This window comes from Spermophilus citellus, assembly GCF_964194105.1.
Source record: "Spermophilus citellus genome assembly, chromosome: 10".
Lineage (NCBI taxonomy): Eukaryota > Metazoa > Chordata > Mammalia > Rodentia > Sciuridae > Spermophilus > Spermophilus citellus.
Genome location: NC_138197.1, coordinates 3,952,042 through 3,979,104, shown reverse-complemented (window position 1 = coordinate 3,979,104; position 27,063 = coordinate 3,952,042). Strand labels below are relative to the sequence as shown.

Below are 27,063 nucleotides of genomic sequence, written 5' to 3'. Positions count from 1 at the left end.
TAGAAGTGGTACAATCAGATGGATGTAAGGAGAGGCAACTATGGGTGGGTTCAGAACTGCTCAGATAAACTACGTAGAACGCATTATAACTTACTAATAGAATAAATACAAAAAAGGCTTTAGAGGGAAAACTACTGTTGCTTTGAATAAAATAATAAATCTGCCTTTCCTTGAAAATCTATCTTCCTAGCTGACATCACCTTTATTTAAATGCTATTTTAAAATTAGAATTTGTAGTAACTTCAGCATTGCCTTGTGTCCTGTAGAGGTTGAAAGATATATTCAAAATGTGTTTGTGACTTAAATTTTATTTTACATGGTTAAAAATGGCATAAGCTATTATATGGTTTTCCTCTTACACACAGCTGCTGCTTCTAATATTAAATGGAGGTTATGTAGATTGAATTCTTCCTAAAGGACTCAAATTCTTTTTGATTCTGAGTTATCTTCAGTAGTTTAGAGATTTTGTTTCACAGAGATTTTGTTTCACACTGAAGCTTTTGCCCCTATTTTGAGAATACTTAGGGGACATAAAAAGAACAATGATATGTTATGTTCTAGGTTTCAACAATCCTATTACTTTCTAGAATTTAAAAGAATGGAAGAATATGGTCTAGCAGTAAACAAAAGTACCAGGCTTTTATAATTTTATTTAAATCTTAAACCTCTTAAAATGTACTGTTAAAATTGCCATAATTAAAATTACAGTTCTGGAGAGCTAGTTCTTAGAAACATTGTTTTAAAGACAGTAGTTACAGATTCAGGACTTGCTTTAATTGATTTTTAAATAAAATATATTTGAGTATCTATCAAAAACAATAATTTAATTCAGCCCATAGTTGCTGATTAAAGACATTATAAGCCTTAGAGTTCCATTCATTCTTAGAGGATTATACTTTTCTAATTTTTTTTTATCATATTCCTTGAAAATCAGTGGCAAGGTATGGGAAAGAGAAGAGTGTGTTGTGTACATTTTTAAAAAGAAATTTCCTTATTTCTTATAGACACAACATACCACCTTATATTTTACTGTTATAATGCAATAATGGCAAAAGCAGTAGAACTTCAGGTCAAACAACTCTTGCTACTAATGTAATCTCATTCTCAGAAAACCATTCTCACATGGACAGTGGTTAGAAAAAAGTACATGAATGTGCTACAAAAATAGAGCCACAAGACTTCTCACAAGTAAAAGAAATCCTGTGTAGAAGTCCACAGTTGACCAAGGTCCAGCCTCCTTAACAGTGAGCAACAGGGAATATGCTGCCAAGTCACCATCTTCAGTTCTGTGAGTGAGTTTACATGCTTCCCCAATGGCACAAAGTCTCATGACGATCCAATGAATCAACAGACACTTGGGAAATATTAATAAACAATTTTTTATGAACTATTACAACAAAGAACTTCAGCAAGAAGGAAAATGAAGTGTATGATCTTTGAGTAAACATTTTTAGTGTAATAGTCTCTTTGACCAGATATTGAAAGAGAAAAAAATCAAGCTTATAAAACACCATTTCTCTGTTATCAACTGGAATACACTAAAAATAGGATAATGGAAATACATGTTCTTAAAGCATTTCCACAGGAAATGTCCATAATTATGACATTCTAAATCATTTAGCAATTGTATATGCTACATTAACTAAAACAAAGGTATTCCTTATTGCACATTTTAAAATTGGAAGGATACTCTAGCTTAAGTGGGTGATATTTAGGGGGAAAATATTTTGGCTCAAAATGTATACTGCGCCAAGGCAGCTTCATTCTAAAAACATAAACCATTTAAAATAAACTTTTATATTTTGAAGCCAATAATTCTTTAACTTGATGAATAGTTCATAGTCCATTTTCTGACTAAGTGTCAGAGGTTAATTTTATGGGCCCTGTTTTAACTCCTGTGAACGGCCCTCACTACTCTGAGAATTAGGTGTAGGTGGAGGTTCATCTTTAAAGCCTGAAGGCATTAAGTCTTTTGCAGCAGGTGGTGGCCCATAGTCTTGGGGACCATGAGTTGGAGGTGGTAATGGGGCACCAGGAATGAAGTACTCTCTTGGGCCAAATGAGCCTAAAGGTCTAAATGGTGCTGGTGCGGGTCCTGGAAAAAAATCAAGAGGGTCAAAAGGCAAATCCTGTTTTCCAGGTGGAACACCTGGTGCATATTCTCTGAAGCCTATTGGTGGACGCATACCAGGACCTGGAAAATAAAAAGGAAGTTATGTAAATACCCAGAAAGTTCTGAACTAGGGTGATTTCAAGTATGTTAATATAGTCTTTAATTTCTCCCAAGCCTAGAACATCAACTGGTGAACATCCTGACTTGCTAGATGAGGCAAACTGAGATGGAACAAGTTTAGGTTATAGCCTTTGACCAACCAGCCATGAAGCAACATATTAAGGATTTAAACATGGCTCTACCTAGCTCCAGGCTTGTCTTTTTTCTTTCCCTACTATATAATTGCAGAATTATTTCTATCTCACAAGAGCTCCATTTATATTTGGAAGTACTATATTACCATGACAAGATGATAGATTATGAAATAAGAACTTTACTACATCAAAGAAATTTTGATAAAAGGAAATCCCACTATTTATTACTGTATCCATTAAAAATTCATGAAGTATTTCAGCATGGACTTTACACATGCCATCAGAATCAAGGTGCATGCCCTCCTGGAAAAGGCCTTCCACAGCCACCTAATTAAATCAGCAACATTTATTAGGTCACTGTTAAATCCTCCTCTTTAACACTTCCCTCTGACTTTTCTCAAGGTAAGGAGGGTTTGACTTTTCCTTTTCTATATTCTATAACCTACTGCTTATGCTTCCATTATGGGTGATTACAAACTTTATGTTATAGGATTTTCATATCTGTGACAAAATTTTAAGTTATGGCATGTGTCTCATCCACCTTTCCATCTATTGCAGTGCATATCAACAGATTTTCAACAAACATCTGCAGAAGTAATATTTCTGGCTTTTCTGTATATAGCCCCTTATCCTTGTCTATGAGAGATAGCTATTGCCTATCTCAGTATAAGATTATGTAGTGTCCCATATGTCCCAGAAGAACTGGAGGAAAAGTTAAAATGTAGTCAGCTTTATCCTTTCATTGTTAAGACCTGAGATAGCAACCGTTTTAGCAAGCAATAGAAATGAAAGATGAATGTGATTTATAAGTCAATCACTACTGTTCAGATCATCATACCAAATGGTGGAGGAATTGGCCGAGGCCCAAAAGGCCCACCGAGCTGAAGTGGCGGTCCATAACAAATGGGAGGTGGTGGAGGCTGTCCCATCGGGCGGCCCATCGGGGGGCCCATTGGGGGGCCCATGAAGGGTACCCCTGAGAAAGGAGGGGGCCCTTTCATAGCCATATGAACCTGCAATTTAAGATTTGAAAGCAGTTAAAAGTTTTAAAATTCCTATATATTAAGACAAAGTACCAACACCAATAAAAGCTAAAACCCAAAACAGGCACCTGTCCAGAGAGCACCATCAGTGCAACAAAACTCTACCCACCCCTCCTGTGTATTCCCCCTGACAGCTTACAGAAGTTGGAAGGATGCCACAAGAGGGAGCAGTTTGTTACTGATTATATCTGCACAGGAAAGGGAAAGGCAAGAGAACTGGCAGAGGTTATTAACAGAGGTAATTTCTGACCAGTATGTCATGCTGTGTTCACTACAATCTATTTCAAAGGGAGTCTCCCCCTCCCCATCACTTCCCTTTCATCACAATAGCTCATTATTTCCATATTAAGAATGAACAGAATAAAATGAAAAATCCATTCTCTACCCATGTAATAATAGCTACTATTCAGAGTATCTTCAGTAAGTCTTTCATATATTATTCAACCTCTGAGATCTTTAAGTAGACTGTCTTGTTTTAAATAAGAGGGAACAAAAGCAAATGGAATATCATAATTTGTTGAAGGCCACACTGCATATTAAAGGAACTCAATTCCAGGTTTGCCTCCAAGCCATGTTTTTCCCAACTCTACTCCTCTCTAACAATGGGTCTTTGCTCTCTTTTAAATCTTCTACTACAAAGGGGTTTGGGGTCTAATCTAAGCTGCCCTTAGATTTCTCCAGAGATGTATATTCCTGGAATATATATACACTGGAACTTGAGAAGTATTTTCCAACACAGTGCTATACACACAAATTAGGAAGACAAGGCTTTAATATTTACTTTCATTTACTGTACACCATTTGAGATATTGATTTATCATTTCCTATGAGTAGTGGGTTTGAAACTAAACAATTAAAAATTTATTTTATTATAGAGCTGCAGAAGACCTACCAGATATAATAGCAACACAGTTACAAGAGAATACACTTATGTGAACAAATGAGACCATTTCTTGGGACTGGCTCAAGAGGTCATTTCAGATTATCATTGTTTCACTGAAACAGTACTTTACTTTCAGAAAATCTGATACCAGTCTAATTCAAATCACTCAAAATAGGGTTTGCACAAATGGAGGAATTCTTAAATAACATTCTTCCAAACAAAAATAAAAATGATGAATTATGTAATTTATAATGAATTTACTTTGCCTTAGAACATTCAACACAAAACACCATATAAAGTTAGAGTGATAACTTTTCACATTCTGTAGTTCATTATAGTTGTACACACTTAAGCAACATTCCCAAGTGAAGGAGAACAGTAAGCTCAATATTGCATGCAGTTTAAAGCAAACAAGATCAGTGTCATGCTCTGAATATCCTTTCCAGAAATGCACAGAATAAAACCCAATTCAGTTCTCAACCTCTAAGTACTTACTCCAACTGGATGCTCAGTCAAAGAAGTAATGGTGGAGACTGAGGGGGTCTCAGGTTCTTGGGGAACAGTTTGCTTTTTAAAAAAACAAATGGGATAGTACAAATAGAACACAAAGAAGGATAAAGCAAAGAGCAAGTACTGTAGGAAAGCTACATGTTCCTGCATGACCACATGATTCACAGTAACTACAGAACTTACCTTGCCCTCATTTGTCACCTTAGCTGGAGAAGAACTTCTGGAGCTGTTGTTCACGAGAGCTGGACCACATCCTGGGTCTGTTAGAGATCAAAGAATGGATTCAGACTTATTCTAACATGAAAAGAATAAAAATCCTCCATCCACAATTACAGATTCTTTGAAATTACTTGGTCCCTTTACCAGAGGCAACGGGTTTCCCAGATGCCTCAGAAGACCAGTACGAGGTAAAGGTCCATCCATTGACCCTTGGGAAAGGAAGATCAGAGCCCTTGTATGTATTTTTCAGAAGAAATAAACCACTGGTGGACAGGTCAGGGTTCAACAATAACTAGAAAGCAACATGAAACATGGGTTTCCCAGGGGTTGGGGTCATAGCTCAGTTGTAGAGTGTTTGCCTAGCATGTGTGAGGCACTGGGTTTGATTCTCAGCACACATTTAAAAAATAAATAAAGATATCATGTCCATCTACAATTAAAAATATTTTTTTTTAAAAAATGTGTTGCCCAATACGTAAATCACAATTTATGAGGAGACTTAAGTAAAATAAAGAACTGCCTTGGGTTGATAGAACAGCAGATTAATAAGTACTGGTCCTAAACTTTAAGCTATAGACTTGAAGTATGTATAGGCTGGCTTTTCTTTAGTCTGTATAACCTGACTTCCAATCTTACCAAGACTACAGTCCTGTTTAGAATTGGAAATAAGACTCAGTATTTCATGTTGGAAATATGTATGCTACATAAAGTTTAAGACTACTTTTATAATATTTGGGAAAGGAACACCATAGAGATTTAATTTAAAGATAAAGGTTTACACTTCACAGTGTAAAATTTAAAAGAAAAAAAAAAACAATACAGGGACCTCCAGGAAAAAAAAAAATGTTTTCTATTCTAGAACAGATTTTACAGAAAACATTCACTAAGATAAAGTACGAAATTATCTTCTATATATTGTTCAGGCCCAAATTCTATATTTTCATTAGAATATTCAAAAGGGGAAAAAAAAACAAAACCTTGAAGCAGTTTACTATAAAGCAACATGTGAATGCTCACCAAATCCGTTTCTAGGCATATCCTTTCGATTAAGAGTAGCAGAAGGAGGTCTCCCAGCTGGCTCTGTTGTCAGTGGAGGGGAACATTCTCCACCACTCACGGGGGATGGACCAAAAGAGCCATTATGGCTCAGTGGACCTAAAGACAACAATGCCATGTTACTACTTTAAGGCAGCCTTCTCCCTGACACCAACCCTCACCTCCCGCTTTAGCAAATCATTCAGATTATTTCATAACCATTACACACAGAAATAAAAAGTAATTTACATACATTCTGCACCAAGAAATAAAATAGCTCCTTTTACAAAGTGTCCCTTACCTCTCCGAGGAGGATTTTGTAAATTTGGTCTTCCCGGCATAGGTTTTACAATCACGGGTTCATATTGCCGCAGTGCCATCTTTTGGGCCATTTCCAGTAGTCTTGAATATTGAGAAAGAATGGGCTGAATTATGAAACAGCAATCTATTCCTTCATAGATAATATCTAGCATAACCTTAAAACACTATAAAACATATAGTAAGATACCAAAATCACATACTTCTGTCTCAAATTAGCAGCTTCCCTTTTCTCTTCAGCTACAGCTCTTTCTGCAGACCGAGCTTTGAGCTATTAAAGAGAAAATATTCAAATTCAGTTGCGGTAGGCTATGCACAAAATAAAGAAAAGGGGGAAAAAAATCTTACCCAGTTATCATGTGCTTTCTTCTCATTCATAGCAATCTGAAAAGGACAACACATTAAAAAATATGTTTTTAGGGACTCATTATAATAGCCTATAATTGTCTGTATTAGATATCAAAGAATTCTGCAACTACAGGACAGTATTAATTACTACCTGGTTTTTAAATGAGCGCTCGGTTTTCTGTAATTCTTCTTCCATCTCTTCAATTCTCCGCCTAAGAATTACAATTGAATAACATTTGAAACATTCTGACCATTTTCCCTTTATTCCATCAGCTATACTTTTAAAGACTTTATCATACATAAGAAAAACATTTCTATAGTTATATGAATCCAGTGTGATCAAAACTAATACTACAGGCCAGGTGCAATGCCACATGCCAGTAATCCCAATGATTGGGAAGCTGAGGCAGGAGGATCACAAGTTCGAGGTCAGTCTCAGCAATTAAGTGGGAACATATGCAACTGAGACCCTGTCTCAAAGTAAAAAAAAGGTCTAAGGATGTAGCTTAGTAGTAAAGCACCAAAAATAAATAAATAAATAAAATAAAAAACTAATACTAATAACTTCTTTATCATTTAATTGCTAGAGATTCTGAATGATAAATTATAATTTCCTTAACTGTTTATCAGTGTGTTCTCAAGTAATTCTGCTAGAAATATCTTCCTCCTTAAAACTTTTTTTTCTTTTTTTCAAATTATATCCATAGAAGATTTCCAAGGTCTATCAAATGCCACACTTTTGTGGGTCTTGATACATCACACAGCAAACTGATTTCTTAAAGAATTACTACAACATACAAAACCCTCAGAACTGTTTGCATTGACCAAGTTCCCTATGGTCTTGCCCATTGGGTATAAGTAAATTTTTGTTAACATTTTTCATTTGTAAAGTTGAAATTTATTTTTTCTCCTGTGTGAATTGAATGTATTCATATCCTCTTGTTATTTATACTTCCATGCTATTTTCTTCTATCTACATAATGTAAAAAAAAGATTAAAAAAGACAGCTAACACTAGTTCATTAGACATTGACACCCTCCTTTAGAAACTGAACTCACTTGTAATTTTTAACTTCCTGTACAGCGGAAACCACCTTTTCATCTGCAGCTGACAGCCACTGCTCTTTTTCTAGTCTCTCATATTCTTCTTGGCTTAGTTTCCTAAAATAAAGCCAGTTATCAAATCAAAAGTTTCTCTCTGTGAATATCACTTCCCACAATTCTATAAAATGCTTAAGCACATAAAATAGGAATTCAAACCTGCAATTTTGTAAATCAAACTCTGGCAAATCACTTACATTTTCTAACTTCTCCTCTTAATTCTCTACTTACCAGTAAATAAAATAAATGTGAAAACAACATGTGCCCCAAGGGCAAGTATCCTGTGTGTAAGATAATAAAAACTCACTTTACTTCAATGTGGAAGATCAGGACTGATGTACCTAACATCATTAAACATATTAGGATAAAGCAGGGGATAATTCTTTTCTCGTTTCTGCCATGGGTAGGACACTAAGTATATCTTTGTCATGGAGGAACTCTTTTCTCAATCCAAGACTGGTACCATAATAAAGATATAGTCAGTCAAAGAAAAAATCTTCTAGAATATGTCTTTTATCTATGCAATTAACCACAGAACATTTTTCACACTTTAGATATCTATTTCAAAAGAATTGCAATTAAGCAAAAAGACAAATCTGAGTTTTGATAATGTCTGTCAACCAGAAAAAGAAGCCAAACTGACCCACGATCAGAGTATTATCTACTGACAAGTTTTAACTCTGATCATGAAACTCAAGATGTTCATCTACTGAGACAAAGGTAGCCACATTTAATGATTTAAAAAATACTATTTTCTGCTATCCTTGTACTACTTTAGCCTAGTTCCAATTCAAAAGATAATTAACTTGAAACTTAATTTTCCATAAATCAGAAGAATTATAGTAAAAAAGGATTATTGATACCAAATAGAAAAAGGGGATTATATATTCTTATATTGCTTCTCATTTAATTCTTCAGCAAGTATTTTATGAGTGGCTATAATATACTAGTTACCTTGTAAGATGCTAAAGAATAAAAGAGCTCACTGTTTCAGGTATAAATGACGCCTAAAGGAATATAATAATTTTCCCCACTGGCTTAAGAAGGAATATGGAGAAAACTGAATCTTGAAGGACAGAGAGAATTTTGTTTCCAATTATCAAAGAGTCTGAGAGCACTAAGAACAATTAAAACATCTTTATAAGAATATAAAATTGTGTTTGAAAGGATCCAAGCTAAAAAGGCAGTGAAGATATATGTATGTGGCCAAGATCCATTAGAAAAAGGAATCTCAGAATTACAAGTAATGCTGGCACTTTAAGTTACTTTTCTCCTAGGTTTACCCACATATTGAAGATAACACAAAGATATAATGAGTCTGAACTAAGCCTTCATCAAATTCCTGGGCTTAGAGGAAAAAAGAAGTGTTTGGGGCTACAAATAAAGGGACCCTTAATAAAAGCCCTAGCCTTTGAGTTTAGATTAGAAAGTACTGCACACTTAAGTGATGAACAGGCAAAAAACCCAAAAGGAACAATACTGAAACATTGAAAAGACAAGTCATTTTTGAATTATCTTAATTGCTAAGTTTAAAGTGACAATCTTACTCAAGTAACCTCAACACTTTTCTATAAGAAGATAACTTCATCTTAGTCCTCAAATCTCATCTATAATTATCACAACAATGTTAGCCAATCAAAACTGACCAGGCACTCTGTAAGACAAAATTCTGTGAGAAAAAATCCCACAGAAAAGGAAACCACCTAATGGGGTTATCCGCACATGTTTTAAAATCACTGTGCTTTATATAGTCAAAAGTAAAGTCAAGATTATGAATTTCAGGGCTGGGAATATAGTTCAGTTGGTAGAGTGCTGCCTTGCATGCACAAGGCTCTGAGTTCAAACCCCAGCACCACAAAAGAGGAAAAAAAAAGATTATGAATTTTGTCAAAGGATTAGAAACTATAAAATCAAGAAATAGTTGGGTGTGGTGACCTACCTACAGTCGAAGATACTCAGGAGGCAGAGGCAGAATGATGAGATTAAAGATGGCTTGGAAAGCAGTAAGACACTAGTCCCTTATGAGAAAGAGCAAGGAGTCTGGGGAGGTGGCTCAATAGTAGAGCACATGGCTCAAGGTCCTGGGTTTGAGCTGTAGTACTGAAATAGGACTGGGGTTGTGGCTCAGTGGTGAAGCATGTGCAGGACACTGGGATCAGTCCTCAACACCACATATAATAAATAAAATATTGTGTCGGGCTGGGGATGTGGCTCAAGTGGTAGCGCGCTCGCCTGGCATGCGTGCAGCCCGGGTTCAATCCTCAGCACCACATACAAAGATGTTGTGTCCGACAAAAAATAAAAAATAAATATTAAGATTCTCTCTTTCTCTCTCTCTTAAAAAAATCCTATAAAAAATAAAATAAAATATTATGTCCATCTACAACTAAAATAATATTTTAAACCCTGAACTTATTAAAATCCTAAACTCAATGAATGATTTTAGCAGCAGATTTGGGAAGTAAAATAAATCCTAGCACTTTTAAGACAGGTCAGAAGAAAATATCCAGAAGAAATAAATCCAGAATGTAGGAGGCAGGGGAAATCAAATTCTAATACGCATTATTATAATCAGAAGAGAGAATGAGGTAAAATCAACATTTAGAAAAAGACTCGAAAATTCAAGAAATGTTTAATGGTCCCAAGCAACATAACTGCAAGAGGAAAATGTGGGTGGGGTGGGGAAAACTACACCTAGGCACTTCCCAATACAACTGTTAAAAAAACAGAGAAATGACTACAGGAACTAGGGGAGGGATAAGACCAAACAACAATGATAATGGACTCCTTAAAGAAAAAATTTAAAACAGATGGTAATTAATTGGATATTTTTAAATTGCTAAAACTAAGTAGCAGTCAAAATTCAGTAGCCAAAAGAAAGATCCTTCAAAAATGGAAACTGGTTTTAACTCTAATCATGAAGTACATGTCAACCTAAAACAGATTATAAAGGTAGTAATATTTAGTGGATAAAATACTATTCTCTGTTTATCCTTGTACTACCTTTGATACACTAATCAAATCTATCATTAAAGGACAATGTTCAAATAGAATGAAAATAATTTCAAATAAGAAACCAACAGTGTAGAATGCAGAACTACAGAAACTTTAAATATGTGTATAAATTGAATGAATGTCTTGTGGAGTTCACAGTATATGAAGTACTAACATACAATGCCACAACAGTTATCTGATTCAGGAGCTACTTAAAGCCCATAAAAAAATAATAAACCTATTAATCTATGTCAGGTTTTTATTAAATCCAGAATATATACCATGGCCTTTAAATTATGAGAAGATGAATAAAATTATAATTATATAATTATAATTCCATTATAATTTATGATTACATCAAGCTTATACAGGGGATGAGGAAAATGATTAAAAATATTTAAACTATTAAAAAGATACAAGGAAGAAAAAAAGAATAGGTCATCAAATAGAAAGCAAATTCTTCATAAACCATAGGCACATATTGACATGGACAGACTTATATTTTAGAAAGTCCACTCAAGCGGCTATAGAGAAAATTACTAAGAATTTGAAATAAATTATATAAAAATATAAATAACGGAGAATGAAGACAGATCACCTAGGTTAGAAACAGAAAAGATGACACAGGCATGAACTAACATAGTACCTGGGGATGAGTAAAAAGAGTACAAACCACAGATGATGACTGAATGAATTTTGGAGGAGTTGAGGAAAATAGTGCTACAATTTAACTGCATTACAAAGAAAATTAATTGCCATTTAGGTCATTCATATTACTAGTAGGGACAGAGAAAACAAGTGTTCTTTTTTAAAAAAAAGTGATAAAATGAGAAATGTTTCTTTGAAACAGGCCAGGCATTTAGAACTGGCCTGAACAAAAATTCGAGATTCTAAAAAGGTCGCTTGGAGATCAAAGAATTTTAGAAAAGTTAATGGAAAGGTTTCAATATTTAATGCATTAATTAGGCAACAGAAGTCAAAATACCTAAAAATAGTTAGGTCTGTAAGAAGGTCTGTCTTTGCTTTAACAAGATTATATATATATGCCGAAGAGTAAAATCAGGTGCAAACAAATAAAATATGACACAAAAAACCTATTTTTAGAGAATTCAAGTATTTTTGTGGATTAAAAACTTCAAATGAACTTTCAAAAAATAACTAGCTCCACACTGAGAAGATTAATATATAAATATATACTACAAACAAGTACTTCTGTAATCATAACTCCTAAGGTCCTTGCCACAGTTCAATTTTTAGTGTGAACATCTGAGATATTCAAGTCCAAAACTTGTACCATCAATAAGTAAATATTATTCCTTTTTGAAGTTTTTATTCTACTAAAACATGTCATTCCAAATCACTCAGTATTTTTAAAGGTCCAAAGTTAGAGATACAAGTTCAAAACATTAGAATTACATAACTGATCACAATGAAAGGTAATTAAAATAAATAGTGGGATCATAGAAAGGGTCTAGATCTTTGAGAGGTATCTCCACATCAGTGACTGTTAATATCAGTTTACCACTTCCTGCCTTCATATGAATTTGACAATTGATTACGATGTCCTCACAGCCTTAGTTTATGGTTCCAACTACCTCAGGACTCTTAAGACTGACAATGGAAAGAAAAATGCAACTTATAGGAAACAAAACACAAAGGAAAAAAGACAAATCTCTACTTATTACAACTAGAAGAAATTGTAAATAATCTTAAGAAAAGATAAAATTATCTGTTAGTTCACACAGTGATAACAATAACAAACAATGAAAATCTTACTTTTGTAATGCCATCTCATTTTGCTGGTAGAGTTCATTTAAAATCTTCACTTTCTGCCTAAGAGTTTTGCATTCATCTTCCAGTCCAACTTTAGAAGACCATAGTAAATTGCAGTCACTTTCTAATTTCTTTTTTTGGTCTGTAAAGGATAAAACAGCTTATCTCTATATGTGTACAAGGACTTAAGAACTTGTTTGAGGGAGTAGTGCCAAGAAAAGTAAGAAGCATGAAAGCAAGAAGCCATTCTTTATCTTTCCAATAAAATTTTAAGTCTTTCCAACATGGCAATTTCTTCTCAAGAAGAACCCACCTTCTACATTATATTTTGTGGACATCGAGGCTGTTAGCTTAAGTTGTACAAGTTTTAGATCCTCTTCAACTACTGATATTGTAGTTTGTGTCTAAAAATTGCAGAAAAGAGAGGTATTCTTAAAAGTGAGGCACAGGAAGAATTCACAGGCACTATGGGACTCTTACAAAAAACTATACCTGAGAGACATCCATCATCTGCTTAATTTGATCTTTGATCTTCTCGTTCCGATCACCTAAAAAACAAAAGACTTTAGCTTTTTCTTTCCTTACTTTTAACTCTATATTCTCCTAACTTCCCCAAACTAAAGAATGATTGTGTTCAAACACCAGAAGAAAAAAAATCAATTAAATAATTAAACTGATTAGACTAATGACTTTTAAGAGAATTGCAAGCTTAGATTTAAAAAAGAAAAAAAGAGAGAGGTGAATTTCAGACTGGGGTTGTGGCTCAGTGGTAGAGTGCTCACCTAGCATGTGTGAGGCACTGAGTTTGATCCTCAACATAAAAATAAATAAAAGTACTGTGTCTGTCTTAAAAAAAAAAAAGGTGAATTTCTAGTATGCACAACTAAAATGTTATCTATGCTATTCTTGTAAGATAAAAGCTTTTCTTCTCTCTCAGATCTATCTTCACCTGGGCAAGTAAGTGTCTTGTTTAGAAAGATTCAATCCTCTATTTTCTCCCTGAATCTACTACCAGGTGTGGTTTGAAATACTTGCTATGTAAGCAATATCCAACTTGGGAGAAAACATCTGGAAATATTTTCCTCATCAGTAAACACTGTTACACTCCCTCTCTAGCTTTCTGATAGTCTCTAGCCTCTGTTCTCACAGCCTTAGTTTATGGTTCCAACTACCTCCGGACTCTTAAGACTGACTGTGGACCTTAAAACCACAGAGCCATAGAGATGATGAGTATCAAAATCAAGTATCATCTGCATAAGTTAAGAAATAAATTTCTCTTACTGTACAATGTTCAATACTTAGAGGTATAGGATGTGACTATTGTAGCTGCAGTGTACTTACTAGTTTTCAATGGGATAGAAAAAGTCAGTGTTCTTCACATGCCTATTGCTACATTTTACCCCAGCAACCCACCTCTGCCAATGCAACAGACATATCTATAGATCCAGTGATATGGGTCTACAACCCTGAAGCTTAAGAAGAAATTCAGCCAGCTGAAAAGTAGCATCTGTATACTTAATTAAAGACAGGAAAGCAAAAAAGGATTCAACCTCCCTGAGACTGATCTTACCTGCTACCTCTCCATTGGTTAATTCATCTGACTCATCTCTACTTTGATCCTCAGATTCAGATTCACATTGTAACTGATTCAACTGTGTGATGCAATTAGTCAAAGGCTAGAAAAGAAGCAAAAGGTTGGAAGACTCTCGATTTTAATTCAGAAGATTTCAGGAGAATTCATGAGATGAAACATGTATTTGGAGTATAAACTTACATTAATAGTATCATCTTTGTGACTAAGAGCTACTTGTAAATCTTTCTGGGACTTCTCAAATGATTTCATTTGTTCACTGAGCTCAGCGTGTGATGTACTCCAGTCTTTGACTTCCTGCTGCAACTGAAAAGTCAAAACACATGAATTCCTATGGGTTAGGGAGGGGTTTCTGCACTGGATATATCAGGACTACAAGACTTAGACAAAGAAATAGAGAGCCATACTCCTCAGTGGCCTGCCTCAATCGAGGGGGTTGAGACCTTGGTTAAGGAAGAGGGCAGAGTGGCCCCAACTCTCACAGCTGCAGTAAGAACATCAGAGCTATCAGGAAGTTGACCCTGTTTATTGCATTCCCCAGAAAATTGCTGCCAATTCAAATAATTTACCTCCAGCAGGAATGGCTGGGCACATATGACTGTCTCCTAAATTTAGATTCCTTATCATGTAATCTTCCCTTGGCCGGTGAATCAGTAACTACTCAAAAGAGGATCATAAAATACTTAATTTTCTGGTTTAAAAAGTTTCTTTGAGGCTATGCAAGTTAATAACTGATTGACATTTGATAAGAAAAGCAATAATCCAAAAATCCAAAACAGATGGAGACCATATATATGCACTCAATTTGGGGAGCATTGCATATCTAGAAAAGGTCCTACATGAATATTCCTTACCTCAGAAACAGATCCAAGAAAGATACAAGATAATGATATTCACTTCTCTAGTTTACATTATGTATGACATCAAATTTTCTTTACCTGTTCATTCTTCTTAAGCATGGTATTTTCTTTCTGAAGCTGACAGCATTCCAACTTCACCTTCTCTTCATGAAGCTTAGCTTCATTAAGGACAATTTGAAGCTAATGCAAAACACTACAGTTAGTGAATTAATTCCAAAGAAAAAACAAAGTTATACTTTCCCAAACCAGACATCATATAGTTCTCATTTTTTGCACATTTTAGCACACCTCAAATTTTTGGTCTGCAACAAAAATAAGATGTAGTATTAATATCCGTTAGCAAGAGTTGGCAGCTTTACCTCTGAAAGTTCAGAAGTATTCACTGAAATGACATATTTAAGCTTCTCTATAGATTTCTTATTTTCCATTATCTGCCAGGTGAAAACAGAACACAAAATATGCATTATGATTTCAGTAGAAATACTGATATATACTAAAAAAGATAAACACAACAAAATTTTTGTCAAGCCATCCCATTACATTTCAGGTAAATGCAGGGGATCCAGCTTTGGACTAAGCAAAAAATCAAGAACTGAAAGAGATGAGGGAAATGAAGTCATAAATATTTCATGGCATCCACAACCTTACTGTTTATGAGATAACCAGAAAAAAAGGTCAAAGTATAGAAAATCATAATGCAATAAGTAAATAAAATGTTTTAAAGCATAGAAAATTAACTAATTAATTACTGTTTCAAGTAAAACAGTTCAAATTAGTAATTTTTTTCTAGTGATAGAGAAAAAAATTTCCCAAGATCATTTTTAAAATTTTCTTATCTGAAGTAAAAAATGATAAAATTTAAGGAAGAATAGACTAATCTCACATACAGAAGAATTCCAAAAAATTTATAAAGATACTCGCTCCTTAAGGAAGTGGACATAACTCTGCAATCTTTGTTTGCAATGCCTGGGATTGAATCCTGGGCCTCATGCATGCTAGGCAAGTGCTCTACCATGAGCTGCATCCTGAGCTTGTAACTCTTCATACTTTAACTGTGGGCTGTGCATGGTAACTTCCAAAGAATACAATATGAAAAGGATTGGAAAGAATTTTTACAGTGGAGAAATCTTATAAATACTACCTCAGCTAGGTGATCAAGCTTACTTGGGGGTAGGATATTTCAGAACACACTCTCTACTATCTTTTGCAACTTTTATGTAATTACAGAAACTTATAGAAATGGAAAATTAAATATGTAAGTAAATTTTTTTTAAGTACAGAAAATTGATTAATTCATTACTCTTTCAAGTAAAAAGTAAACAAATACTGTTCAACTGGACAATAGTTTTTTAGTTGTTCTGCATGTTTCCAAGGGCAGAGCAAAGCAATATGAAAATTATCTAAGGTTGAGAATAAAAATATTTCCTAGGCCCATAAAAATAATTTGTTGTATCAATACTTAAAAGTTCCACAAAATGGGCAGAAGTGGGTTCAACTTCCTTGACTCCTAATCTTACTTTAGTTAACAGCTGGACTAAGTTCAACTTAACCAATTTTACAAAATATTTCAAAAGCCAAATTGCAGTAACACTTAGCAGCAAAACTCTTACCAAGTCCTGATTCTTAGCTTTCTGTTCTCTCTCAGATTCTAACATAACATGAAGATTTTTAGCTTTCTCATCCAGAAGTTCTTTAACTTTTTCAAGAAGCTTCATTTTATCCTGGAAAAAAAAGGTGTCAAGATTACTCACTCATTACATTTACTTTTGAGTTTAAAATGTAATTCCCCCCAAAGAAGAGATTTTTACCTTATATTTATTTGCTTCATCAGAAAGAATCATATTTTGTTTCATGATCTCTTGGACCTGTTTCTTTGATTCCTTTATCTATGTAAATAAAGCATTCAGAATTAAGATACACAAATTATAGTGCTACTATACAAGTTACTTCCAGACAAGTGACCCTTTCTAGAAGAAAGCAGTACTTAATACATATGACTGCTTAGAATTTGGATGATTTGTAGGAAATAATGAAACAAAAATTTTAAAATACAATTTTTAAATTAAAACAGGTAGAAATGATTCAAGCTAGAACCAAGGGAGAAAGAAACAAAAAAATAATTATACCTTCTGTTCATAATTTGACAATTTCTGCATTAGTTCTTCATTTTCTTTCATGAAATTGTTCACCTTTTTGGAAATTTGCTGTTCATTGACTAAAAGGGGGAAATACACAAGATTATTACAATCACTCAATGAAATTCAATTACTCAATCTACTAAAAGCAAAGACATGTTATATGGTACTATGAGGAAATACTTCTTAGCATAACTATTATGCTTTTAAAAAGCAATCTATGCTTATTAGCAATAAGAGTATAAAAATTATTAAAATTTAAGAAAAATATAAGAACAATGATATTTTGCTGGGCGCAGTGGTGCACACCTGTAATCCCAGTGGCTCAGGAGGCTGAGCTAGAAGGATCCCAAGTTCAAAGCCAGCCTCAGCAAGAGCGAGACACTAAGCAACTAAGTGAGACTTGGTCTCTAAATATAGGGAGTTGGGGATGTGGCTCAGTAGAGTGCCCCAGAGTTCAATCCCAGGTACCCCTCCCATCCAAAATGATATTTCAATTTAAGCTTATTTCACAGATGGGAAATACAGTAAAGTGTTGTAGCTTGATATTCCTCCCTTCTCAAAATACTTTCTTTTCAGAAAATGGAATCATTTAATTCTTTGCAAAGAAAAACAGAAATGAAAACATACTGATTCACATTACCGTTCTTTAACTTATCTACTCAATTATTTAATGCATGATTAAATCATTAGCATAGAAATACTCTTCAAATGTAATACATCTGCATTACATCAATATTCAAAAGTTAATCTGCCCCAAATTAAAACTTATCATCATCTCCCTATCCACAATTTGTTCCTCCTCTTTATCTCCTATCTCAGAGCTGGAACCATCATCATCCACTCTATTATCCATGCTAGCAACCTAGGAATAGTAAAATTTTTAGGAGGTAAAAAAGATAATAGACATTAAAAGTCACTGTATCTACTTCTAACATACATAAAACACACATCAAACACCAATACAAAGGGTTATTACAAGTTTAAGAAACCTAAAAATTTACCTTGATATACTCTATCTTTTACCTAGAAGAGAGAAAAAAGATTAAATTTGATGTCAAACATCTGCTCAATAGAAATAGCATTCCTAAAACAACAGTCAGAATCATAACCAAGTGAGAATTTAATAACATTCTGGTTCAGGATAATAATTTATAGGATTAAAAATAAGTAAAGGTTAACAAGCCTTTTAAATTTAATTGGTAGTGATATTTCATAAATAGCTTCTGACATAAAAACACTAAGATATGTACCTTATTTCACAGTAAAGATGTGTGTGTGTGTGTGTGTGTGTGTGTACTCAAAATCATTTACTTGACAATTCTAAATAACCAGGATAAAGTCTAGAAACAATGACTATTCAAAAGGAATCCGAGGAAACAATATTAAAGGCGTAATCTTTGTACTAAGATATGCCACTTTCACTCACCAGAAAACATCTTAGAACTCCAATTTAAATTTGGCTGTTGGCTGAATTTAGAAACTAAGAGGCTACATCATCTTATTTCTGCAAACCACTAAATATATAGCAAGAAATCTGAAAGGGAAGACTGCTAGAAGAAAATGTACAAGCAACAAGAGAAATGACAACATATTCTGGAAAGGACAAAAACAATCATTTCCAAAAGACAGCAATAAACTGCCTGATAATAAAACCTAAGCAGAAATTTTTTTTTAAAACATCACTAAATTTCTTTGTAACTTAGCATATTACTTTCAAATGTTATAAATGGTGATGGGATACTCAGATGTGTCCATGGATCATCCATGGGATCTTCGTAATAGGAAATTGCATTCAGAAAACTCCAACACAGAAAGAAATGAACATTTCTTTAATGTCATAGCCTTGCTAACCTTTTACTCAAAATGACAACAGAGGAAAATGGGAAGTAGCATAAAAGCAGTCATCTAAGGTAGGAACTAAAGTTCCAAAGTAAATGCTGAAACTGAGGAGCAACAAGCTAGGAACCATATCCCACATAACATAGTGAAAAGAGAAACAGGTACCAGGGTTCTTGAAATGAAAGAAACAAGAGAGAAATATAAAACATTTTCCTGTTTTTCCCTTCTCTTTATCCTTCTATTTCCTTTTTCCTTTTAGCTGAGAAAAAGTTCAATGAGATTAGAAAATTCCTCACAGGAATCCAGGCAAACAATTCTTCTATTTAAGAAGGGAATACTTTTTAAGAGATTTTACACTCAATTGTACAAGGAGAGGAAACTTATCTTAACAATGATATGTCTGAAATAATTAAGAAATCAGAAAAAGAACACTCAGATTTGAAAAGATTTGTATCCAATGCTTTTGGCCTCTTTAACTGTTAGGCTTTTCATATGCAAAGTCCATTTACCTAAAATAATTTTCTTCCAATTATGTTAAATAACTATGAAACAGAATGACCTACAGTACAAACATAAGTATGTATAAGCGCGTGTATATATATATATATATATATATATATATATATATATATATATATATACACACACACACACACACACACACACTTATACATATATGTACACACATACACAGAGATAGACTAATTCTGCTCAGGAAAAAAAAAAACTTAATGAACAAAACATTTAATGGATTTTTGGACAACACATAATCTATACTTCCAAATAAAAAGGTATTTTCTGAACATATGATCAAATCATAAAATCTGGGAAAAATTTATATAAAAGACTGGAAAAATTATCTCATCTCCTTTTTCTCATTTTACTGTATTTCTTTGCAGCATTTCCCCGTTTATATGTGTTTATATTAACATACAGTTCATCAACATTTAAATCTTAGTTTCTGCTTTTTTTCCCACTTCACATTTAATTGTGAGCATTTTCTGTACCTCAAAGCTTTGAAATAAATAAATCTGCCTACTATTCCATTAATCGAACATACAATAACCCCTAAATGAATTATGTTCTAAGTCTTCAATCTAATACACTGTTCCATTGAAAAACATTACCAAAATCTTCAAAGCATAGTTATTTCTTTAAGATAGATTACTAGACATATACGCTACATAAAAGGATATTTATCTAACCTATCCCACCTTTTATCCCACTTTTAAGACTTCTGATACATATGAAACTACTGGTCAGGATGGCTGTAAGAATTACCAGTTCTACCAAATGCACCCACACTAAATTATTTTATAAGGTTAGTTTGACTTAAACCACTAATTTGTGTTTTAGCAACTGAAAAAGAAAAAAGGGGGGGGCAGTGACTATATAAAATAATCCTTGTGCTTATGTGCTAAGGTATAAGTAAGTTAATTTACTCACAACAAGAGCAGTTCTCCAAAAGAAAATGACAAAGGATACAATCCCAAAGAAAACAGTGAAAACTACAGGCTTCCATGGTAGTCCATAAAAATCAGTTCCAGGTTGAGTATCATCAGGCAATGTAGTAAACAGCTGAAACAGACAAATTAGAAGAAATGGGAAACCTTAAATTTATAACAAAACAGTCACAAAGAATCATGGCAATTCTAAACCAACCTCCTCATCAGAAATCCACCTCCTCAATATTTTCCAATAGCTTCTTCAAGAGAGAGGATACTGGCAGTCTCATATTTTTTGTTTGCTTGCAGTGTTTTCAAGTATAATGAATCTAAATACTTTTAAAAAAAATATTTATTTATGTATCTTTAGGTTTAGGGTGGACACATTGTTTTGTTTTTATATGGTGCTGAGGATCGAACCCAGTGCCTCATGTATGCTAGGCAAGCGCTCTACCACTGAGCCACAACACCAGCCCAAATCTAAATACTTTAAATTGAGCATACATTTCCAGTTTGTAACAGGCCCTATATCATCACATTGTCTAACACCTGGCTAGAATCCCTCTGGATCATTCTTTTCTCTTAGATAACCTGGTTTTTATAATTTAAAAAATTCATTTAAGACAAATACGAAATATATGAAAGAACTAATTAATTTTATGGCAACAAATAAAAACAATGATGATATATGTATAAGATTTTAAATCTTACTTCCATTCCACTCTTATATAAACAGATAAGTGACATGTAATTTCAGACAACTCTTGAAAACTGGCTTAGATAAACTTCTCTGAATTTAACATCCTTCTATAAAATTCAAAGCCTAATTTTAAACGGTTGCTCAAAGGCAGTGCAGTAAACACCTGCCTACTCTTCCCTGTTTTCACCGCCCTCTACACGTAATAGGAGATAACTGTCATTTGGGCCCAATTCCCCAGCAGTCTCCGTAGGGAAAAGACCTGTAGTAACGTTAGCTGTTTGGATTGTTGGCTGCATTTCGGAACATACCATGAGGTTGTCACCTCTATTCCGTCAAAAAAAAAAAAAAAGTGCAAGTGGGGAAAGCGCAAGTACACTCTCACCGGCCTCACTTAACAATACAGTCATGTCCTGCCTGCCTTGGGCCTGACACACTCCATTTCTCCGTTGCTGCGACAGTCAGTGCACCCACTCTGCCAGAACTCAGCCACCCGCCTGCCAGAGCTGGGGTCCCTCCCTGGAAATAGGACCGTCACCTCCAGTAGCTTGGCTATGAGGGCTGCGTAGAGCACCAACAGGGGTCCCAGGAGCTCCGGGTCCCCCGGGGAAGCAGTGACAGAAGGCACAGTGGCAGGTACTGAGTCCATGGTGTAGGGACAGCTGAGCGGAAGCGACGCTTCCCTGCAGAACAGCACAGGACCCTCTCTTTCGCCGTTTCCTACTTTGGTAGGACCCAGCGCAGGGGGCGGGTACTGGGAGTAAACTTTGCCTTCCTCCACCTCAGTACTTTCCGCCCAACGCACGTAAAACGCGTCATCAGAAGAAGCCCCTGGACGGACTGCAGTGAGCAGAGGGAGGATGCCGAGGGGCGGGGCCGGGAGCGGAAAGAACCATCTGCGGAGCCCGGCGGGGGACAGCGGGAGGAGCGGAAGAGTCCAAATGAAAGGACTCCAGAAGGAAAGAGGCTCACCTGTCCCCTGAACTGGGAGAGGACCGGCGATTTAGAAGGCCCTGGAGGAAGCCAGGGAACTAGCAGAAGGGGATTATAGGCAGAGACTAGGAAAAAGGAGAAAGTCAGGCCTCCCAGCCCTTCCCAGAGCAAAACCCTTTTGTCAATGTGTTGAGACACCAGGTACCTGCCCCAAAAGTGCAGACAGAAGAGGAGAAGCTTCTCCTGCTCCCTTCTAAAGGACTATTGCTCGGACTGGGCTTTCCTTCCCTGCTCACTCCAGTCCTGTTACTTTCTCCAATTGTGGATGACACTCTTTTTAAAAAGCCTTACCCTAAGGAATCATGTCATTATCACCCCACGCCAGTGGCTTCCTTTCTGGATGCCACATTTTAAGGTTGCATGACTTGTGGAAAAGAACAGAATCATGAATAGCCCCCGAAAAGCACGTGCTAAAAATTGAAGAAACTGGGGACGTTTAACTTGGGGAGGGAATGAACATCTGTGGATCTTTAAAAATCTGTCATCAAGTTGAATATAGTCAATTCAAAAGAACAAGAATAAGCAGGAAAGCACTGAAAAAGAAGAGCAATGAAGGGTACAGGGAGGGCAGACTATATAATTAATTCATGTACCCTCGTCCAAGCCCAGGAATACATAGAGATTGTGGGACAGAATAGAGAATCCAGAAACAGAACCAACTGGACATTTGGGGTACAATAAAAGTTAGTTTGGGGAAAATAGACTTTCTAATAAGTAGCGTTACCACATGAAAAATTATAAAATTCGATTTTTCTCTACTTATTCAAAAGATAAACTACAAATGGATAAGAAACATGAATGTAAAAATAGAAAATAAACAAGTACTAGAAAATATTGGGTGAAATTTTCTATGTATTATGAGTGGGCAAAACCTGCCTCATTGAAAAAATCTTTCCTGGATGTATCTAAACCTGCTACACACACACACACACACACACACACACACGCAGTTTGACAATGACAACGTGAGAAAAAATATTTGCAACATATTATTGTCCAAAGAATCATGTTCCTGAAATATAAAGAACATTATAAATAAAATGGCCAGCAAACCTATACAAAAATGGGCTGAAGAAATAAACAGATCTCAGGAAAAGAAATGCAAATAGCTATAGCATATGGAAACACGCTCTGCTTAGCTCATAATGAACAAAATACAAATTAAACCACACCAAGATACCATTTCTCACTTGCATTGGCAAGATCCAAACGTTTGACAACATACTCAGTAGGTGAGAGAATGTGGGGGAATACAAATTCTCAGACACTGCTGATAAGTATACAAAATGATACAACCCTTATGAATGAGATTTGGCAACATCTCCCAAAACTGCTTATATATTTACCTATTAACTCAACAATCCCACTTTTTTTTTTTTTTTAGTGAGAGAGGGGAGAGAGAGAGAGAGAGAGAGAATTTTTAATATTTATTTTTTAGTTCTCGGCGGACACAACATCTTTGTTGGTATGTGGTGCTGAGGATCGAACCCAGGCCGCAAGCATGCCAGGCGAGCCACATCCCCAGCCCCACTTTTTTTTTTTTTTAACTTTTTCAGTGCTGGGGAAGGGTATCTAGGGCAAGTGCTCTACTGCTGAGCTATAGTCCCCCAGCCCTAACTTCTAAAGATACTGGGAATACAACAACAAATGTTTAAAACTTGTATTTACAAAACTATGTTATTCAAGCATTAATTATAATAATACAAGATGGTCACAAAAGGCTGAAACAACCGTCATCAATGAAAGTTGTTGAATAAACCAAAGAAGAAAGAAAATAATTTTAAATACTGCTAAAAGCTGGTTTCCAGAATACATTTTTTTAAAATGAAGTAGAGAAAAATATTTATAGAATACTATTTGTATCTTAGAAAGTGAAAAAAGATGAATATATTATTTCTTATAGCTTTGAGGTAAAATTGACATGCAATAAATTACATGTATTTAAAGTGTGCAATTTGATAAATTTTAACATGAAATTATGAAATCACCATTATAATCAATATACACATCCTTTACGTCCAAAACTATTCTCATTCTCTAGGTAATTCTGCCCTTTGTCACCCTTCCTTCTTGCCCCCCACTTTCCCATTCCTCCAGCAAAATGTCTATCTTACTAGATTGCTTTGTATTCCTCAAGTTTTATGTGTATGGGATAATATATTGTATTTTCTATGGCTTCTCTTATTCAGCATAATTTGAGATTCATCTACATCAGTTTATCTATCATCTATTTTTATTGCTGAGTAGCATTTCATTATATGTACGTACCACAATTTGTCTATCATCTATTGATAGACATTTGGATTTTTTTCCAGTTTGGGGCTTTTACAAATAAAATAGCCAAGAACACTGATATAAAATTCCTCCTATTGCTATATAACTTATCTTTTCTTTGGAAAAGAATGGTTGGATATGACTGGTGTATGTTTACCTTTTTAAGAAGGTGATTCTACCACTTTATATCCCCACCAGCTGTGTACCCATCCAGTTCCTCCATCTCTTCTCCAACCACTCAGCACAATTGTCTTTAATATTAGATATTTAATAAGTGTGTAGTGGTAACTCTTATGCTTCAAAATTGCATTTCCCTGATAATTATGTCAAGCATTTTTAATGCATTTACTATCTGTTTATCTTCTTTGATGAAGTGTTATTTTACAGGACTATATTTTTTCTAATGAGTTCTAAGAGTTCTTCATATATTCTTGATGCAAGTCTTGATAAATGCTTTATAGTAATTTCCTCCCAGCTTGTGTTTTGTCTATTTCATTCACTTCAAAGTGTATTTTGAATCACAGAGGTTTTAGTTTGATGAATCCCACATTGTCAAATCCTTTTTAATGCTTTTGTTGTCAAATTTAAGAAATCTTTGCCGAATCTAAGTTCAACAAAAATTTTTCTCTTATTTTTTTCCTAGAGGTTTTGTAGTTTTGAGTTTAATATTTAAGTCTGTGAGTTAATTCAGGTGTCTAATGCAAGGCATGGATCAATATTTTGCATATAAATCTGCAGTAATTTCAGTACCATTTGCTGAAAAAACTTTCCATTCTCTACCTGTCTTTCCATCTTTGTCAATGACTGTTGCCATATATATTGTGTATCTATCTCTGAATTCTTGGCTCTGTTCCAATGTTTTGTCTGCAATCCTGATTACTGTGGCTTTAGAATATTTTTTTTCTTTTTTTCCTCTTCGTATGGTACTAGGGATTGAACACAGGACCTTGCATATGCTAGGCAAGTGCTCTACCACTGAGCTACATCCCCAGCCCTAGATTAAGTCTTGAAGCCACGTATTCTAGGTCTGTTGCAATCAGCTTGTCATTTTCTACAAAACTCTGCAGGGATTTTGATTGGAATAGTGTTGACTCTGGTGATTAAACTGGGATGAATGGACACCTTAGTCTTCTGACTCATAAATTAGGTATATCTCTCCATTTAGGTTCTCTTTAATTTCTATCAGCAATATTTTATAGTTTTTAATATATACATTTTAGTTTTTGCCACGTTTATGTTTAAATACTTCATATTTTTATTCTATTGTACATGGAAATCTTTAAAATTTCAATTTCTAATTATTCATTGTTAATATATAGAAAATATAATTGCTTTTAGATGTAAATTTTATCTGTCAACCTTACAATAGCTTTTTTCTAGATCATACCAGATTGTATCTATATATATTCATGTTATCTGAAAATAAAGAGAATTTTATTTCTTCCTTTCCAATCTGAGTGCATTTTATTTCTTTTTCTTGCCTTAGTATACTAGCTATTTCCTTACTGCACCCCAGTACAATGCTGAATAGATGTAATGAGAGTGGACATCTCTGTTTGGTTTCTGATCTTGGGGAAAAGTATTCAATTATCAACCATTAAGTATGAGGTTAGCTGCATTTTTTCAGAGGATGTTTTAAGCTCCCTTCCATTCCTAGTTTGTTGTTTGTTTTTCTACATCAATAATCAATGCTGAGGGGCTGGGGTTGATACTCAGTGGTAGAGCACTTGCCTAGCATGTGTGAGGCAATGGGTTTGATTCTCAGCACCGCATATAAATAAGTGAATCAAATAAAAATTTTTAAAAAAATTTTTAAATAATAATCAGGGCTGATTTTTTTTACATGTCGATGGGATTTATTGTCACCTACTTGTACATGCACACAAAATAACAATATAATTTGGCCAATATTACTCCCCAACATTTCCCCCCTCTGCTATATTTTTTAAATGCTTGTTTTGTATCTCTTGAGCTAAACACAAAGACTGTGCTTTTAGGTACATCAATGTGGTAAATTTCATTGATTTTCAAATGCTAAATAAATTTTGGATTCTTGACATAAATCCCCATCATCAGTCTAGTTTTTGTCTATGATGTATTTTCCTTTTACATATTGTTGTATTTGACTTAAATTTTTGTTTAGAATTTCTGTACAGATTCATTGGAGATCCCATGAGAGGTATGTGGTTTCCGTTTCTTGTTATATCTTTGTCTTGGTTTGGTGTAGTGATAACACTGGCTTCATAGGAGAAATATTTCCTTGCTTTAATATTCTACAAGGGTTTAGTATTACTAATACTATTAGGAATTAGTATCATTTCTTCCTTACAGGTTTAATTGGATCACCAATAAAGCTATCTGGGTCTTATATTTTTTTCTTTGTAGAAAGGTTTTTACCTATACCTTCAATTTCTTTAATAGTCAACAAGGTTTATGAAATTGTCTGTTTTTCTTGAGTGAACTTTTGCAATTTGTGGCTTAAATAGAATTTCTTCATTTCATCTAAATTGTCAAGTTAATTAACATAAACTGTTCATAATATCCCCATTATCAGTCTAGTATCTGTGAAATCTGTAGCTATATCCCTTCTCTGATTGCGGATATTGGTAATCTGTGTCTCTTCTTTTATTTCCCTC

The 27,063-nt window shown here is 34.6% G+C and overlaps 1 pseudogene across 1 annotated transcript in view; it reads right to left on the bottom strand.

The window, feature by feature from the left end:
- Nucleotides 1-1,363: 1,363 nt before the first annotated feature.
- The window catches only part of LOC308659074 (transport and Golgi organization protein 1 homolog), a 50,820-nt pseudogene continuing 25,120 nt past the window's right edge, over nt 1,364-27,063 (bottom strand). The window contains exons 7-28 of the transcript XR_014024299.1: nt 20,465-20,596; nt 18,181-18,202; nt 17,168-17,256; nt 16,850-16,927; nt 16,652-16,762; nt 15,401-15,472; nt 15,120-15,221; nt 14,365-14,487; nt 14,161-14,266; nt 13,083-13,138; nt 12,904-12,994; nt 12,594-12,732; nt 7,782-7,883; nt 6,875-6,935; nt 6,724-6,759; nt 6,579-6,646; nt 6,359-6,459; nt 6,040-6,177; nt 4,987-5,063; nt 4,789-4,860; nt 3,206-3,380; nt 1,364-2,194 (exon numbers count right to left, since the gene is read on the bottom strand). The product of XR_014024299.1 is annotated as a transport and Golgi organization protein 1 homolog (transcript). The remainder of the gene's footprint in view (nt 2,195-3,205; nt 3,381-4,788; nt 4,861-4,986; nt 5,064-6,039; nt 6,178-6,358; nt 6,460-6,578; nt 6,647-6,723; nt 6,760-6,874; nt 6,936-7,781; nt 7,884-12,593; nt 12,733-12,903; nt 12,995-13,082; nt 13,139-14,160; nt 14,267-14,364; nt 14,488-15,119; nt 15,222-15,400; nt 15,473-16,651; nt 16,763-16,849; nt 16,928-17,167; nt 17,257-18,180; nt 18,203-20,464; nt 20,597-27,063) is intronic.